The sequence below is a fragment of the Cervus canadensis genome, chromosome 25 (genome assembly GCF_019320065.1).
Source record: "Cervus canadensis isolate Bull #8, Minnesota chromosome 25, ASM1932006v1, whole genome shotgun sequence".
NCBI classification, from domain to species: domain Eukaryota; kingdom Metazoa; phylum Chordata; class Mammalia; order Artiodactyla; family Cervidae; genus Cervus; species Cervus canadensis.
The window spans coordinates 3,964,857-3,982,817 of NC_057410.1; the positions used below are offsets into that span (position 1 = coordinate 3,964,857).

The following is a 17,961-nucleotide window of genomic DNA, read 5'->3' on the forward strand; positions in this document are numbered from 1 at the left end:
TGTTATTATAGATTCACAGTTGGGGCCCTAGATGCAAAGCACAACACATCAACTTGGAAATTATTTGCTGCTTCATATGAAAACCCTTTCTTCTGAAAAGGTCCAAGTAATTACTGAATTTATAATGAGATGTGTTTATAAAAAATTGCATATGAAGACAGTACAATGTGATCTGCATTGGAATTAATATTAAGGATGCAGGCATCAACCGAGTGCCTTACCTATGGATTTAGAACAGTTTTTGCTATGTGGTGTTCAAGAAGTTATAACATTTTTCTTGGCATTTTTATTAGCTAGGGAAGTTGATGATGAAGGTCCTTCTGATCATTTCCTGTTCTCGGTTTTGCAAAAAGAACAATATCTGTAGTTTTACTACTATAAAAACAGTATTGAATTAGACATGTGTGTCTTCTTTGAAGGGAAAAAAATAATTCACAAGAAAATGAATCAGGGCATGTGTAGCAGTGGAGGAAGCAGGATGCAAACTTTTGTGAGGAAGAAAAATAAAATATATGATAAGAATACATCTCAGAAGGGAATCATATTGGATTATTGATCAGAACATAAAATTATGTACAAAAGTTCACCCCCTCCAAACTGGGAGAAATATTTATAATATTATTATTCATAATATTACTTTAAAAAATTGTGCTTCACACCAGTGTCTGAGTCTACAGCCTTTTGTTGGCTTTCCTTAACTATGCAGTTGGCCCATGGATTATATTTACAAGCTCAACCCAAGTGTAATTTGGTTTTACAGATCAATCTGCATAGAGGCAGAATATGTAATTAAGTAGCCCCTGCCCAGTATCCTTGGAAGCAGTGAGGCTAAGCTGGAATGGGGTGCCCTATTAAGCTAAAGAAGGGATTAGCTTTTAGCAGTATTTTTCAACAACGTTTGAGACTCGGTCCACGTGGTTGACCCATGGGTTTCCACTGTAGCTCCCCCAAGTCTAGACCTGCTCTCTTTCACTGTGACTTATGCCTGCATTCATGACCTTGGGTCTCCCAGCCTCATGTCCTGTCCTCAGGGCTGCTCTGTGCTGGCTTCGCATACTGATTGCAGAAATCTCAAACCCTGGTCCTCTGTGAGTCCTGGAACGCCGCCACGTTCTCTACAGTTTGCTCTGGGTAGAGGAATCCTTGAAACAATCCATGAAATCAAACACTTCATCTGTTTCTCCCCAGGCCACGTGGCCGCTCTCCTGTTCAAATCTGGTTAAAAGCATGGACTCTGCCACACAGTCAAGATCTGTCAGAAAACAAGGACTGCAGCCTGAATTTCAGATACCAGGGACTGAAGTCTACAGCCTTGCCTAAGGAAACACCTTGATCGTCGAACCTTTAGTGTGTTGTTTTGTACAGGGCATTCTCTGTACTAGTTTGTTGTGGTTATAGAGCAACTAGCAAAACAACTTATATTTGCATTTATTTTCTAATAAACAACTTACTGATAAACACATTTATTTTCTAATAAATAAATTTCCTTGACCCAGAAGTTGAAGCCCTGCTACTCTAGACTGGATCATGATGGTGGTGGCTGCAACCTTACCTAGATTTAACATTATCACCCATCATGCATTTCCATCGATGGGGCCATAATCCTGATTCATGGCATGAACCCTTCCTCATTATGACTAGTAATACTCATATGTCCTCTAATATTTAATCTGACTCGAATGTCCCATTTTCTTTGCAGATGTCTAATGCTATTTAGTTGTATCAGATATGCCAAGCTGCTAATTGTTTCTCTCTCGTTCTTAGATTACAAGGACCTTGAGAGGTGAAATCACATCATAGTTTCTTGAAATGTACACACAGACTGTTCTGCATTGTTTCTTTCTTTCTGGCAAACAGAGTCAACTTCTAGAATCATTGGCATGTACTCATACTGCCTTGGCTGCGTATGATCAAACTATCACGTTACTGTTTGACGTACTGTGATGCTAATTATAGCTAGTTTAAACTTTTTTTGAAGTTGTTTAGTATTTTTGTTGTTTTTTAATGTACCACAATTCAGTTCAGTTCAGTTGCTCAGTCATGTCTGACTCTTTGCGACCCCATGAATTGCAGCATGCCAGGCCTCCCTGTCCATCACCAACTCTTGGAGTCCACCCAAACCCATATCCATCGAGTGGGTGATGCCATCCAACCATCTCATCCTCTGTTGTCCCCTTCTCCTCCTCCTCTTTCCCAGCATTAGGGTATTTTCAAATGAGTCAGCTCTTTGCATCAGGTGGCCAAAGTATTGGAGTTTTAGCTTCAACGTTAGTCCTTCCAATGAACACCCAGGACTGATCTCCTTTAGGATGGACTGGTCGGATCTCCTTGCAGTCCAAGGGACTCTCAAGAGTCTTCTCCAACACCACAGTTCAAAAGCATCAATTCTTCGGCGCTCAGCTTTCTTTATAGTCCAACTCTCACATCCATACATGACCACTGGAAAAACCATAGCCTTGACTAGATGGACATTTGTTGGCAAAGTAATGTCTCTGCTCTTTAATATGCTATCTAGGTTGGTCATAACTTTCCTTCCAAGGAGTAAGCGTCTTTTGATTTCATGGCTGCAGTCACCATCTGCAGTGATTTTGGAGCCCAAGAAAATAAAGTCTCTCACTGTTTCCACTGTTTCCCCGTCTATTTGCCATGAAGTGATGGGACCAGATGCCATGATCTTAGTTTTCTGAATGTTGAGCTTTAAGCCAACTTTCTCACTCTCCTCTTTCACTTTAATCAAGAGGCTCTTTAGTTCCTCTTCACTTTCTGCCATAAGGGTGGTGTCATCTGCATATCTGAGGTTATTGATATTTCTCCTTGGCAATCTTGATTCCAGCTTGTGCTTCCTCCAGCCCAGCGTTTCTCATGATGTACTCTGCATGTAAGTTAAATAAGCAGGGTGACAATATACAGCCTTGACGTACTCCTTTTCCTATTTGGAACCAGTCTGTTGTTCCATGTCCAGTTCTAACTGTTACTTCCTGGCCTGCATACAGGTTTCTCAAGAGACAGGTCAGGTGCCAAAATTCCTTAATTGCTTCTCTTACAATTTGGTTAAAACTAAGACTTAGTTCAAATTAGACAACTTGGGTATGTGGTATGAGTATAGTTTTCTTTCAGCGTTTAAGGTACATAAATGCAAGTTTTGTAAATTTGTTTTTTTAAAATATGAAAACTTCTTTTTTCTATACAGAAGGTAGGAAAGTATGATTTTCTTTTCTTTTTTTTTTTTATTCTCTCCATTTGGGCAAAGGTCCAGAAGTGGATGGTGCACAGAGAATTACCTACTCATGTTAATTCAGGGATAGAAATTTGTCTTTGCATTGAGGAAATTGCATCAGTTGTATTTTCAGTATTTCCTCATGTTTGTGACTTTATCTACATTTTCCATTCCACCCTCCAGTCACACACATCTTGTGTTCTCTGACTCTTTGGATTGAAACAAATATGAAATTAATTCCCTCGTGACCACCACATTCTACACTGGCATAAATGTCCTATGTGCCTCCCAAGTGTGTGTGCTCAAGTAAGGTAAAGATAAATTGTTAAGTAAGCCAGAGAACTGTCTTTTAATAGAGGATAAGCTAACATTAGAAATATCTATTTAATTACATGTTCAAACATTATTATCAGCCTACTTATATGTTGCTGTGATGCTGTCCAAACCAGTGTAATCTTCCTTTTAGGCTGAAAAATGTGTTTTCCCCCTGCTACTCTTGCTGATTTAAAACAGAACACAGAAATGTGTCAAACATTTCAGTCTAATCTATTTCATATATTGACAGGATAAATGAGACTGTATTTGTTTTGGTCATCAAACAGAATGGAGTACCCGATATATCTTTTAATCATTTTTCTATATGATTATCTTTTTGTTGGTTAGAAAGAGTCTTTATATACCTCATGTATTCTTTATGTATACATAGAAATAAATTACATATGTATGTAAATATTATATATGCCTTCCTTCAAGTTAAGGCTTTCTATTTTATTTTCTATATAGCATCTTTTGATAAATGGTGCTGACTTTTAATAGCTAAATCCATCAGTTATTTTCACCCTCTTTTTTGTTTAATTTGTTATTCCTTGCTTAATACATCCTTTCCTGGCCCCAAGGTCAAAGATACTATTGTAAATGTCTCTTGGTTCTGTCCAATAGACTTGTATACAATGATGGAAATATTTTATACCTGCCACTGCCTGATAAGGTAGCCACTAACTACATGTTACAACTGAGCAGTTGACATGTGAATGGTGTGACTGAGGAGCTAAATTTGAAAATTCCATTTCAATTAATTTACATTTGACTTTAAACAGCCTCTTGTGGCCATTGACTCTTGTATTGGCTAGCTCAGCTGTGGCATTGTTTTATCCTGAAGGGTGATTATGTCCACCTTATGTTCTTTCTTCACCTTATCTTTCTTCAGGATGTAAGGCGGAAACTTAGTCTCATATTTTCCCACAGGGATGACGAGTTGGCCTAGAGCAACAGTTTTTTTTTTTCCCTACTGATTGATAACACCAGTTTTGAAATTAACATAATCTGTGAGTGTGTGTGTTTCCTGACTTCCTGTTGTGTTCCTTGATGAATTCTTCTATCCTGGCACTGATGCCTCCCACCGGCACTCACCACAGCTTTATAATGAGCCTTGGTATTTAGTCATCCACATACTGGTTCTGTTTCAAATAACTTTGTTATTCTTGACCTTTGATCTTTCAATACATTATAGACTCAGGTTTTCAGGTTTAAAAAAAATGGGATTTTTCATTACAATTGAATCCATGCATTTACTTAGGATATTGAAACTTTTAATTCATGAGAGTGATTTATCTCTATTCATTCATGACTTCTTTCATGGTCTCTATTTGCTTTTACTCTATGAAGGATTTGGTATAATTTGTGATATTTTAAAGGAAGAACTAGTCCTTGAGGATACTATGTACGTTGCTTTTTTAAACTCACACATTCTATCTAACCTCTCAAATTGTTAGCATTAAGTATGATGTTACAGGTTTTTGTTTAGTTTTTTGTTTTTATAGATACCAGATTAAGGCATTTTTCTTCGGTTTTTAATTTGGTAATATTTTGAGGTGATTTTAAAATTTTACTTTATTGTGTTGAATTATTGTAATTGGTTTTAAAATATTTACTGATTTATTGTTTGTCTTTTGGCCTCAAGTATTCAGAACTGAATTAAAGACTAATCATAATCTTTAGGTTGTGACATGCTCTCATCATTCATAGTTATGTTTAATTATGTTAATTAAAACTAACAAACCCACCAACCAATTCAAGTGTTAGAACATTAACAAAAATCTAAACTTACCTATGTACATCTTCCTGGTCTCATTCTTTGATTATTATCTACTCGTTACACCTCCCCTTCCCAGAGCTAACCACTATTGGAAGTTTTATATTTTTTTATCTATTTGCTTTGCTTTGCTTTTGTTCGGTTTTAGTAAGTTATATTTTGGCAAAAAAAATTTTTTAATGTTTAGTTCTTATACAGTTCTTCATGGTCCCTTACTCTTTAGTTATATTTTAATCCTTTCCTATTTAAAGTGTACTCAATTTATACGTTTAATTTAGCTATCTAATGTATTTATGGACCAGTTTATACATCTGTAGTTTCTTCTGGTTTTTGCATAATAATGCCTTGCAAATGGGTGTCACTTGGATCTTCATCATTTGAGAATTATTTGAAACTTTAAGTTGGATTTCTAGTTGAGAGAATTTGTATTTCCTTTTTCCTGGGTCAGGGGCATTACCTAATACTATAAGCTGTTTTTAGATGTTTGAACCACCTTGGTAGTATGAAATTGGAGGGCAAAGTCATGTGAGGGATTACTGCTGGTCACGAATCCTCAGGTGATATCTTTTGTTCCCTATCGCCAGTGCCAAATTTAGAGGCAGACTGGTTCCCTTGCCATTGCCAGCTGTGTTGTGTGTGTGTAGCATTGCAAGCTTGCAGACTTATTTCTGGTACAATGACGATGGTTTTATTGGGTCACAGGAGGGCATATCGCCTTTTAGACTTTCCATCTCTGGCTGACCTTGGGTTGTGTGATCTATTGCAAACACCCAAAGGCTGTGAAATCTCAAGTCCAAGTCTACCTATTTCATCAAATGTCCCAAGAGGAAACCTGAATAAAGTAGTCTTAACCACTTGGTTTCCCCTTTCAGTTAGTTTCATTTACTGGATATTTCTTACTTTCTTTCTAGTTTTATGTACAAAAAAAAAGCTACTTTTATGTACATAAAACTTATATCTTTTTTTATGTACATTTTTTAGTTGCTTTTAATGGAGGGATTTTTATACTGTCAAGGACAGAGACTCTTACAAATTAAGTAATGAACTCAGTAATTGGAAAACCAGGGGATTTTTCTTGGAGGCTAATTTCAGGAAGTCTGTTAGGTCTGGCTGGAATGGTTATGCAGGCCTGATCTTTCCCATATTCTTCTGATTTTCCTTTCTGTTGCAGTGTGACATGACCTCACACTTTCAGTGTCCAGCAGTGTCCAACTGACTCAGTCTATCCATGTATCGCTTCAGATTCTTGAGGCAGAAGATAAACTTGTCTTTATCTCACCTATAAATGGTAATATGGTAGTATACTATTTGAGGACAATATGCTGCAATGGTTAGATCAATGGTTCTGCATGCAGAAGCAGCTAGGCTGGCTGGATTTGAAGCTCAGCTCCAAATCTTTCTAGCCTTGTAATCCTAGGAAACTTTCTTCATGACTTGTGAGAGTTTCTTCATCGGTAAATGAGAATGATGATAGTAGTCCCTACCTCATAGTTATGATGAGGGTTAAATGAGTGACTGCATATGAAGAGTAAAAAGCAAGAGTGGTGCCTTGGATACAATGGCTACTCAATAAGTATCAGTTACTTCTTTCCTGTCCTCACTTGATGTAAGCCCTGATCTGATTAGCTGTGGCCTGGGGTTAGGATCACGTGGTACCTACGTATGTTCTAACTAGCAGATCTGCCTAGGTGTGTTCCTTCATCATCATTGAGAAGCAGGTTGAAAGAAAGAAAGGCAATAGCAAATTTGCCTAATATAGATGGGTGAAATAGAAACAAAACAATTTGTCAGTTTGGGAAAAACATTTTTAATATTGTTTCTTTTATATAAAAATATAATTGAATAGTGGAGCTTCTCAGGTGGCATAGTGGTAAAGAACCTGCCTACCAGTGCTGGAGACAAAAAGGACAAGGGTTCGATCCCTGGGTCAGGAGGATCCCCTGGAGGAGGGCATGGCAACCCACTCCAGTATTCTTGCCTGGAGAATCCCGTGGACAGAGGAGCCTGGTGGGCTACAGTCCATGGCGTTGCAAAGAGTCAGACATGCCTGAAGCAACTTAGCATGAATACAAGCATATTTGAATAGTAGAATTGTTACCTAAAAAGGTAGATTAAAAAAAAAATACATTGAGCTATATTATGTAGCATCTTACACCTGAAAATTTTCCTATAGCAGTTAATCATATCCTTATTTCATTCATTTATTTAGTTTTTGGCTGCACTAGGTCCTTGTTCCTGTGCGTGGGCTTTCTCTAGCTGCCTGCTCTTGGTTTTGGCGCCCAGGCTTCTCACTGCCGTGGCCTCTTGTGGAGCACAGGCTTTAGGCCCAGGGGCTTCAGTGGCTGCAGCATCCAGGCTCGGCAGTTGCAGCACGGGAGCTCATTAGCTGTGACTCGAGTGTCCTAGGGTGAGTGGGCTCCATAGCTGTGGCACATGGGCTTAGTTGCCCCACAGCACGTGGGATCCCCCCAGGCTGGAGACTGAACCTGTGTCCCCTGCACTGGCAGACAGATCTTATCCACTGTACCTCCAGAGAAGTCCAGTCATATACTTGTTGACAACCTGTTATATATGAAACTCTGTATTATATAGGAGGAGCAAAAAGGAGGTAAAACAGGATATGTTAGTAGCTGTGATTACAGATTATAGAAGTAGAATCATAAACATTTTATAGAAGAAAGTTTTATTCTTTGACTAAATAATTCTAGGAAATCCTTAAACATTTCAAGGAGTCATTTTCTCTGTCCTTTTAAATGACTGAGGTTGTTTTCGGTTTTTGACTTTTTTTCTTTCTGGTGGTTTTGTTTGTTTTTTAAGAGATAAACACGTGACATAAAAGTAAAGGTCTGGACTCAGACTAATTCCCTACAAATTAGTACATGCAGTTATGTTCTGGGCTATTTCTAGGCCCTTGGTAACTTAAAAATGAATATGTGATGTGTGAAAGTTGCTCAGTCGTGTCCGACTCTTTGCAACCCCATGGGCTATATAGTCCATGGAATTTTCTGGGCCAGAATACTGGAGTGCGCAGCCTTTCCATTCTCCAGGGGATCTTCCCAACCCAGGAATCGAACCCAGGTCTCCCGCATAGCAGGCAGATTCTTTACCAGCTGGGCCACAAGGGTAAATAAAAACTAACCATGATTTCATTTGTGTAGTCTTTTACAACAGATCCACCCAATTTTTTCACTGATTCATCTCATTAATTCGGTGAGGTGGGTCAGTCGATAATCCTCTTCATTTTACAGATGAATACAACTGAGGGATTTTCAGTGACTCACAGTCACATAACAGATACACAGGAAAGAGAGCTGTTAATCAAATATAGGATTCCTGAATACAAGTTCAGATTCTTCCGACTGCTTGCCAGTAACCAGTGTGGTCACAGAAATGAATATATTGCTCTCAGTGTGTTAACAGAATTCTCCTGAATTCAAGAGTTTTGCCTCTGGATTCAGGCTCACAGCTGATGACAACTTGGTTAGATTGAGAAACCGGGAAAGCAAGTCTGATAAAAGCAAAAGGAATATAAATTGTAACCAGGAGAATTTTAATTCCTTTGCAACTGAGTTAAATATATTTAAACTTTCCATCTGAATATATGCTATGTGGGAGTTCAATGTGTACCAACAAGAGACAACACTTACAAATATTATTTAATATTGATTTTTTTTCTAGTCTGGAGAACATGGAGAGGAGTGCTTGAAAGTTCTTGACCTTTACATGCAGAATGTATAAGTTAATTCATGTTATTACTTCAGTTTCACAGCTGAGTTACCTTGTAAATAAAACTTTCCCCTCATTAGAAAGGAAGCCAATCTTGAACTTCCGCATGGATCTTAGATCACTTACATTTTGCTGTGCTGCATAAATTGACCTGGAACCCAAGAGAGTTTGTGCACAGTTGATGATTTTAGCCAGAGAGAATTTTCCATGGCTTTATGTCACAACTTCAACGAATGAAACATTGATTTTTTTTTTTTAATGTTTCATTAGAAATACATTCCTTTAGAAGTACATAAAATTTGTAGACCACTGTTTAGATTTCAGGGTGGAAGTGAAGTGAAAGTCGCTCAGTCATGTCCAACTCTTTGCAACTCCATGGACTATACAGTCCATGGAATTCTCCAAGCCAGAATACTGGAGTGGGTACCTTATCCCTTTTCCAGGGGATCATCCCAACCCAGGGATCGAACCCAGGTCTCCTGCATTGCAGGCGGATTCTTTACCAACTGAACTATCAGGGAAGCCCTGAGTGAAAATCCATTTCTTCTGTGAACTATGTTATCATGCAGTTAGCTATGTATGTGGAGTGTGTGTACCTCTCTTTTGGTTTTTATTTATTTATGTCTGATGTTTGTCATTAATTTTACTGGAGAGAAACTTTACCTTCCTGAAGAAATTTCTTACCTTAAAGTAAAAAAATATTTTTGCCCACAACCTTCAGAGGAAGTTATGATTAAATATGGGTACTTCCTTTGGATAAATTTGTCATGTTTACCCAGTTCCCACTCTTATTAACACATTTTTTATACCTTTAGACAGCTTCCTCCCTGCCTTGGTTTCTTTCCCAGGCTTCTCTTTTTCTGTCACTTAGCACTGATTGTTTCCAAAACCTCTGCTTTTGTCTTTCCTTGCTCATAATTTCAGTGACAAGCTGGTGGTTTCTGGTCCACAATTCTTGCCCTAACTGACCTCTTACTGCAGTCCTGCGTAGCCATTGCCTGTATGGTGTCCTTCCATTCACACTGTGCGGATATTGCAGACCCATTAACAGCCGCCCAATCTTCCACACTGGGAACACCAAGGTCGTTCGGGACATTTCTTACCATCTAGTACAACCAATTTTTATCAAACCCTTAAGACTGGAGCTATGTCCTTGATTCCAACATTTTCCCCCATTCCTGATGCTGCTACTTTATATGTGTTTACAATTTCCCACTTAAACTATGCTGCAGTTCTTCTCTATGCTGTTTTGTAATTCTCCATGTTGCTGTCAAAGGAATTTTACTGAAAAACAAATCTAATCATACCTTTTCTCATGCTTCCAAACCTATATTGAACTCCCTTTACTGTTGATATCCTCAGCTTTCCTTGCTTCCCTTTTGTTCTCAAGCAGCAGCATCGTATGTTTTTAGTCTCCATTCCTGCCCCTTCTGATCATGTATCCAGTGATCAGGGCTATCATGAGCTAGATCAGGAATCATGCCTCTGAATATTCTACTCTTTGTATCTGAATTGACTTCTTAAACCTTCTCCGGACTGTGTGTCTTTCATGACTCAGTTCAGTTCTCATTTCTCCTATCAAATCACGCCAGTCCCATATGAAGCATGTGTTGCTTTCATAAGAACTTAATCTACCCCTGTTGTAGCTTTTAGCACAATTGACTATAATTGTCTACTTATATGTCTATCTCCTCCACTAAGTAGTGAGGATAAAACACATCATTTCTATGCATGTGTGTGTGTGTTTTAACCCACATCAGGGATTGAACCTATGTCTCCTGCATTGGCGGGCTGATTCTTCACTGCTTAGCCTCCAGGAAAGTCCCCCTTCATTTTTTATACACCACTGTTCCTCCAACAGAATGATGGTTTCCTGTGGTGGTCTCTTTCCTTGATGGGATACCTTTCCTCTTAGGGAAGCTCATAGTCCTTGCTTGGCGTTCAACATTAAGTGGCATATGTTGGTTAACTAGTGAAACACTCAAACTGAGCAGATTTTCTGCCTTTCATAGATTAAAATGTAATATTGAACAGTATTTTGACATAGTTGGAAGATCACACTTCAGAAACACTGTTTACTAGTGTTATTGGCACCTAGCAAACCTCTTTGAAACTGTTTCCTTACCTGCAAAAACCCGGTAGTGAAACCTCTCTTAGCAGGGTTGTTGCGTAATGAGTGAAACACACATTGAGATTTCTCGGCTCAGATTGGGGTGCTCCAGATAAGTCAGCTCCTTTCTCCCAATTGATGGCTGTGGACTGAACAGTGAAAAGGATTCTTACTAGCATAGAATCAGCTAGCACCATGAGGAAACCTAACAGACTTTGTGACCTCGAGTTTTGAAAGTTATTGTGTTGATGGAATATACATGTGTTTAATCGTCAATAATTTTTTCACAATAACTGCTTCATAATAAACTTGTAAATTTAGACTTGTACCTTTCCAGGTGCTGAACATTAAGGTAATTCTCTCATAAAAGGATTAAATGATTAAAATCAGTGGTTTCCTGGTATCCATAGGGGAAGGCCTTCAGTTCCCTTTTTGTCAAGTCACATACTTAAAAACGTAAAATATAATACATTTGTTTCGAGGACAAGTAGCTGGAAGACTTGACTGTATGTTTACTCTATTCTTTTTAAACAGGAGATATTTATAACTATGTATTAATTACTTAGGTAGTCAGGTTACTTTTGATTAAAACTCAAACTTAGAAATTTTAAATTTAGACTAGTTTTAAGGTTGAGGGTGAGGTAGAGATTGATGGAAATGTGTTTTCCTGCTGCATCAGTTTGGATTCCTGAAGAGTTTGATATACTACAAGGCTATTTCTTCAACAGTTATTAGGAATTGGATTTATTTTCTTCCTGAGTTTAGGCTCATAGCTCAGGCAAAGACATAAGCTCTTCTGCTGCTAGAATAGGCCTTTGGGAAGAAAATGCATTCCATTCTGAGCTTTTGTTTGTAGCAAAATGTCAAGTCAGTTACCTACTGAACATAAACCTCAAAAATTCTGGGAAATCAAACCTGAAATAGATGGAGACAGAGGCTTCCTTGGTGGCTCAGTGGTAAAGACTCTGCCTGCCAGTGCCGGAGACACTGATCCCTGATCCGGGAGGATCCCTTATGCTGCGAAACGACTCAGGCCTTGCACCACGACCGTTGAGCCTGTGCTCTGGAGCCTGTAAGCGGCAACTGCTGAGCCCATGTGCTGCAACTTTTGATTGCAGCTATTGATGCCGGCACGCCCTGGAGTCTGTGCTACAGCAGAAACCACCACAAGGAGAAACCTACGCACCAGATCAGAGTGGCCCCGCTCGCCACAACCAAAGAAAAGCCTGTGGAGCAATGAAGACCCAGCACAACCAAAGAAAAACAAACAGACGGTGACATCTGCCAGGAGAAGAAGATTGGTATGGGATTGAACAAGGCCTAGTAACGCAGTTATGTTAAGATTCAGATAATCATCAGGAAATATTACAGTTCACGCTGCATTATTAATATCATTGTATATAAATCCCTCGCTAATTCATTTCAAACATACATTAAGTACTTTACTCAAAGCACTCTACTACAGAGAGGTTTTTGTGGATATATGTATATATAAAAAAAATCTGATTCATGGTCGTAAGGAGGTTAAATGAGTGTGTGTGTGTGTTTCTGCATGTTTGTGTGTGTGTGGGGGGGAGGTTGGGTCAAGGATAGGGAGAATTAAAAAAAAATAAATGATTATAGTGTAATTTAAGTACAAAGAAAGATACACAAAAGAGAGAAACAGATCTGAGAAGGGAGGAGTCTCATGTTGATGGGAAGGTAGCTTTGCATCTGAGCCTTAGAGGAAAATGGGTTGAGTGAAAGGTACAGTAGCAGAGACAAGACTGAGGCCTAAGTACGTAGGCCCGGAAGGAGAAGGTTGAATTAATTTACCTTCATTGTAGTTTATGTGGATTGGAGTAAAATTCGAGCATGCGTGCGTTTCTCAGTCGTGTCTGACTCTTTGCGACCCCATGGACTGTAGCCCACCAGGCTCCCCTGTTCAGAGGATTCTCTGGGCAGGAATACTAGAGTGGGATGCCCTGCCCTCCTCCAGGGGAATCTTCCCAACCCAGGGATGGAGCCCACGTCTCAGGCATCAGCAGGCAGATTCTTTACCACCAGCACCACCTGGGAAGCCCTGGGAATAAAACAGATTGAAGCTAAATGGTAGAATCTGGTATTATTTCACTATTAGAGATGTTAGGTTTAACTGAGTGTGCATTTAAATTTGTAACTTAAAGTGGAAAACAGGGAGGGGATCCTGTTTCCAACCCTGATTTTCTTTAGATTCTTTAAACTGATCTAGGTTTCTTGGTCTCAATATTATTGATATTTTGGGCTGGATAATTCCTTTTTGGGGGATGTTTAGAGGCAGCCCTGGCCTCAACCCAGGGCTAGGATTGGAGGGAGGCAAGGGAGGCAGGTAGGCCATGGTGTTTAAGGAGGCCAGTCACTCTCGGGGGTCATGTGAACTTTAATCTTGAGTGTGGATAACCCTAAGAGTGAGTAAGTGCCTCCTTAAATTTGGAGCGCCGGGCACCTCCCATGCCTGTCACAGCCCTGGCACTGCCTCTGTCCATTGGAAGCCAGCAGCACCCTCCCAGCTGTGACAGCCAGCTAAGTCTCCAAATATTGCCAGACATCCTCGGGGAAACAAAACCGCCCAGGTTCAGAACCACTGCAGTTTTCCTGGAATAGCAGCATATTTCTTTTTCATTTGTCACATGGCAAGAGGAGCAGCCAGCAGTGTGATGGGATTCAACTGAAAGGTAGCAACTAAATACAGATGGAATGCGGGCTGAGGCTGCCGTGATTAACGGGCTGATAGGCATTGGCATTAGGAAGAGACAAGGGTTTGTATGAAAGTTACCTAAAGGTGAAGGATCCATCCTCCTGTTAATAATCTACCTGACTTCTAGGCCTCTGGCTGCACTGAAGAATAATAACTCCACTGTCAGTCTTGGGGTTGATATGATGAGACTTCCAACTATGTTTTCCTGGCCCTTGTACAAATGCTCAAAAAAAAAAAAAAAATCTACAGCATGCTTGCACTTTATTTTCTTTTTATAAAACTAGGCTGTCTTCTTGGTTAGTACATCACTGTGCTTATATTTGCTATTATCAGTTCTACCCTCCCCTGCTCTATTCTGTTTTCCTGGGCTCTGGGGCAGCTGTGCGCTTGGGGATGTGCAGTTTGTGCAGCGTGGTTACTAAGGTTACAGATACTTAGACCCTAGCAGACTACTAGCCTTATCGGTTAGTGTGAGATCACAAAGGCATGTCATATTATGTGTGTTTTCATGGTAAAGGTCAGATACAAGTGATATGGCTAATTAATGTTTAGCAACGGGGTTTGAAGCCTAACATTCCAGGGGCCTCATATTCAACCATATTCAAGCACACAGCTCCGTATACTTTTGTGACACTTAGCACGAAAGTCGCTCTGTGGTGATAATAAATTAAACGAGGGTTAAAGCTCACTCACATCTGCCAGGCAGTGTTCTGTGTGTGGTATTTGCGTTTATTGTTCCAGTAACCTTTGGTGGTGGTTCATATTCTTATCTCCACTTCATGGATGTGGAAACTAAACCTCGCCGGTTTCTTTAACTTGCCCACAGTCACAGGGTTAGGATCACTTGATCCCAGATCTGCCAACTCTTGAGTGCATGTTCTTAACTGTTACTTCAGGGCTGCATGTAAATGACCTTGTAGGTCGTGCAGGGCAGAACTCCAGGTATCCCATACACACTGTACACATTACAGGTGCTTCAGGAGTGTCTTGGTAGGAACACACTCAAAGTGAGTTCTGATGCTTTGCAGTATTATTTCCTGTTAAATTTTTATTGAATGGTATACAATGAGGGATGGGAATATGAGGAGTGATTCCCTCCCTTCCTCCCTCCTTCCATCCTTTCCTTCCTTCCTTCTTCCTTGTGAGGACAAGCCTAAATGTAAATTCCTTTGAGGAAAGGATGGGATTCAGCTGAAAGATTGTTCCTTACCTATTGTGATTTCCCAAATTCTAGTGTAGCTGATGCTCTCTGGGAATGAAACTACCTCTTTAGAACTCTCCTTCAGCTAGTGTTAGTGAAAATCGTATAATGCCACCCGAGTTTCCTATCTGAGGCCTGAGGCTAGAATATTCTCTCACTATTATTTATTATTGTCATGGAGCCATTAGCTTTTGCCATTAGAAGCTATACTTATACTAAAGGTGTTAAAGCTGGATGTATGTGCTCCAAATTCTCATTATAGGCTGCTGACCTCTTCCTATAAATCTCATCTTGGAGTTATCAGCTTTCTACTTGTTGGCTCTAATTGGAAAGTTCTCTGCTATATCCAGGTACAAAATGTACTATCAGAGCTCGAAATTCTGCCCCTTATTAACATTGCCTTTGTGACTTATTTCCTCAATTCTCTTTCCACTGGCAATCCAGCTGAAACAAATTCCTTGGTTTTATATACAAAGTGAGCTTGTGGTAGAACAGATTACAAATCATACAGTGCAATAAACGAGAGCACAGTCTAATACTTTTACCATTAGAGAATATTAAAGTGTCCTTTACTTTACTAATTAATTTCTTGCACACCACTTTTTCACTTAATACTCTAGAAATAAATTCATGCATTTTTCATCAGTTTGAAACTCATTTTACAGTTGAAAATCCAAGTGTCAGATATACAATAGAAAATTCCATGAAGAGTTTGCAAGGAGTTGTGTTATAATTTCCTGAAACATACCTACACTTCAGATGGTGTCTAATTTTGTGGATATGGCAACTAAAGACTGTGTAATCCAGAAATGGCAAAGGGAATGTTTGTGACTTGATTCATCTTTCCATCAGAAAAAAATATTTCCCTGAGCAAATCCTTTAGAATTTCCAGATATTTAAGGTGGTGAATTTCTCAGTGGTGTATCACTATATCCTTCTTCTGAGATAGGAAGTATATATACCAAACTGAGAAACTCCTGAACTCTCAAACATTCCTGTTCTAGTTATATACGATAATAATGACATACTTGAAATCAGTGTTACTCAGAAAGATTTACCCTAAGTTCATACTTTATATCTTCAGTTTCAGTTCAGTTTAGTTGCTCATTCAGGTCCGACTCTTTGCGACCCCATGGACTGCAGCATGCTAGGCCTCCCTGTCCTTTACCAACTCCCGGAGTCTACCCAAACTCATGTCCATCTAGTTGGTGATGCCATCCAACCATCTCATCCTCTGTTGTCCCCTTCTCCTCCAGCCCTCAATCTTTTCCAGCATCAGGGTCTTTTCAAATGAGTCAGCTCTTTGCATCAGGTGGCCAAAGTATTGGAGTTTCAGCTTCAACATCAGTATATATTTAAATTTTTAAACAATTACTTCACAAATTTCAATCAAAAAGCCCTTACTTTTTTAACAATGTGTAGGGTGTGCTGATTGTGGGTTTTGTTTTTCTTAATTTATTTTTTTCTATTAAAAATTGCTTAAACAATTTTTAAATAAATGAAGCTCAAGCTTCATGAGGCCATGAGGTAAAATGATCAAAACTGTATAATTTCTAAATTAAGACCTATGTAGAATTATGTTATTTCCAAGAAATTAAACATGAATACTTCCTTTTTCCTCAAATGAACTTATTTTCCCTAGCATTAATATTGAGAAACAAAGAGGAAAAACTTTAATTTAGAAAATCTTCATTATTGAAATATGAGGTTAATCATTCTCTTTTTGCTAATATATGGAACAAAATTTTTCCAGGCCTCTTATGATTAAGTTACTCTACAGGATATTTAGACTATGTGCATCTCTTATATTTGGTGACAAAATATATGTACAATAAAGGGATTTATTGCAGGATATTGTTACTTTGGGGCTTCCTTGGTGGCTTAGGTGGTAAAGAATCTGCTTGGAATGCATGAAACCCGGGTTCGATCCTTGGGTCAGGAAGATCCCCTGGAGAAGTGAATGGCTACCCACTCCTGTATTCTTGCCTAGAGAATTCCATGGACAGAGGATCCTGACCAGGTCCGTGGGGTTTCAAAGAGTTGGACATGATTAAGTGACTAACACTTTCTTTTTTTTTTCATTGTTACTTTCAGAATTATAGGGGTACTCAGGAGATTCAGCTGAAGTTACAATAGAAAAGTTAAAAGAGAAACTGAGACATATCAAAATTCTTAGGAATTTGAGCAAACTATTGGAATTAGCACCAAACTGGAAGTGGTTAAGACAGCTCCCCCAAAAGGAACCTGGGGGGAAACTTTTATAGAGAAAAAGCAGAAGCAAAGTAAGGAAATTATCGCCTGCTTACAGCTTAAAGCCTAGTTGGCAGTTTCTGATGGGTTGTCTTTGGTGTTTTGATTTTATAACTGTGAGACACAGGCTTAGATTTTGGCGTGTTTACATAGACCTCCATAGCACATAGACCTCTACAGTCTAATGGTGTCTCTGCTTAATAAACTTAACAGGTAGTACCCACTTTGGATATGTATTATATTATGAATTTGATTACATGGATTTAAGAGAGATTTCAGCTTCATGTAGCACCAGACACCCTAGGTTAATCCAAATATTACTCCTTGAGTGCATAGACTTGATACATTATTTTTTCAGAGAATATGTAGATTATGAGAAAATAATTGCTGATTTCAAACAACTTAGAAAATTTTGTTCCTATTTCCAAAATGGGTCTGTACAAGTCAAGTACCCCTGACCTCTTTGCTCATGACTTTATATAGAAAATGGAGACCATAGTTAGGAATAGTCAGCTTCCACCTTCTGAGTATTAAGAAACTATGACCCAGCCATACCACTCAACTGTAAATCTATTAATAGTCTTTTCTGGCTTAGTCTTATCTTTGTTTCAACCTCAGTTTTCCCTTAGTGACAGAAGCAGTCCCCATC

At 39.0% G+C, this 17,961-nt stretch overlaps 1 protein-coding gene across 4 annotated transcripts in view; it reads left to right on the top strand.

The window, feature by feature from the left end:
* Window positions 1-17,961, top strand: part of SLC16A7 (solute carrier family 16 member 7) — a 180,794-nt gene that overhangs the window by 22,629 nt on the left and 140,204 nt on the right. For 2 of the 4 annotated variants that reach the window (XM_043446715.1, XM_043446712.1), the window contains exon 1: window positions 13,689-13,838. The exons of the other annotated variants lie outside the window; for them this stretch is intronic. The gene's annotated coding sequence lies outside the window, so the exon portion shown is untranslated. Of the gene's footprint in view, window positions 1-13,688; window positions 13,839-17,961 lie in introns of those variants that run through there. 4 annotated transcript variants of the gene reach the window in all.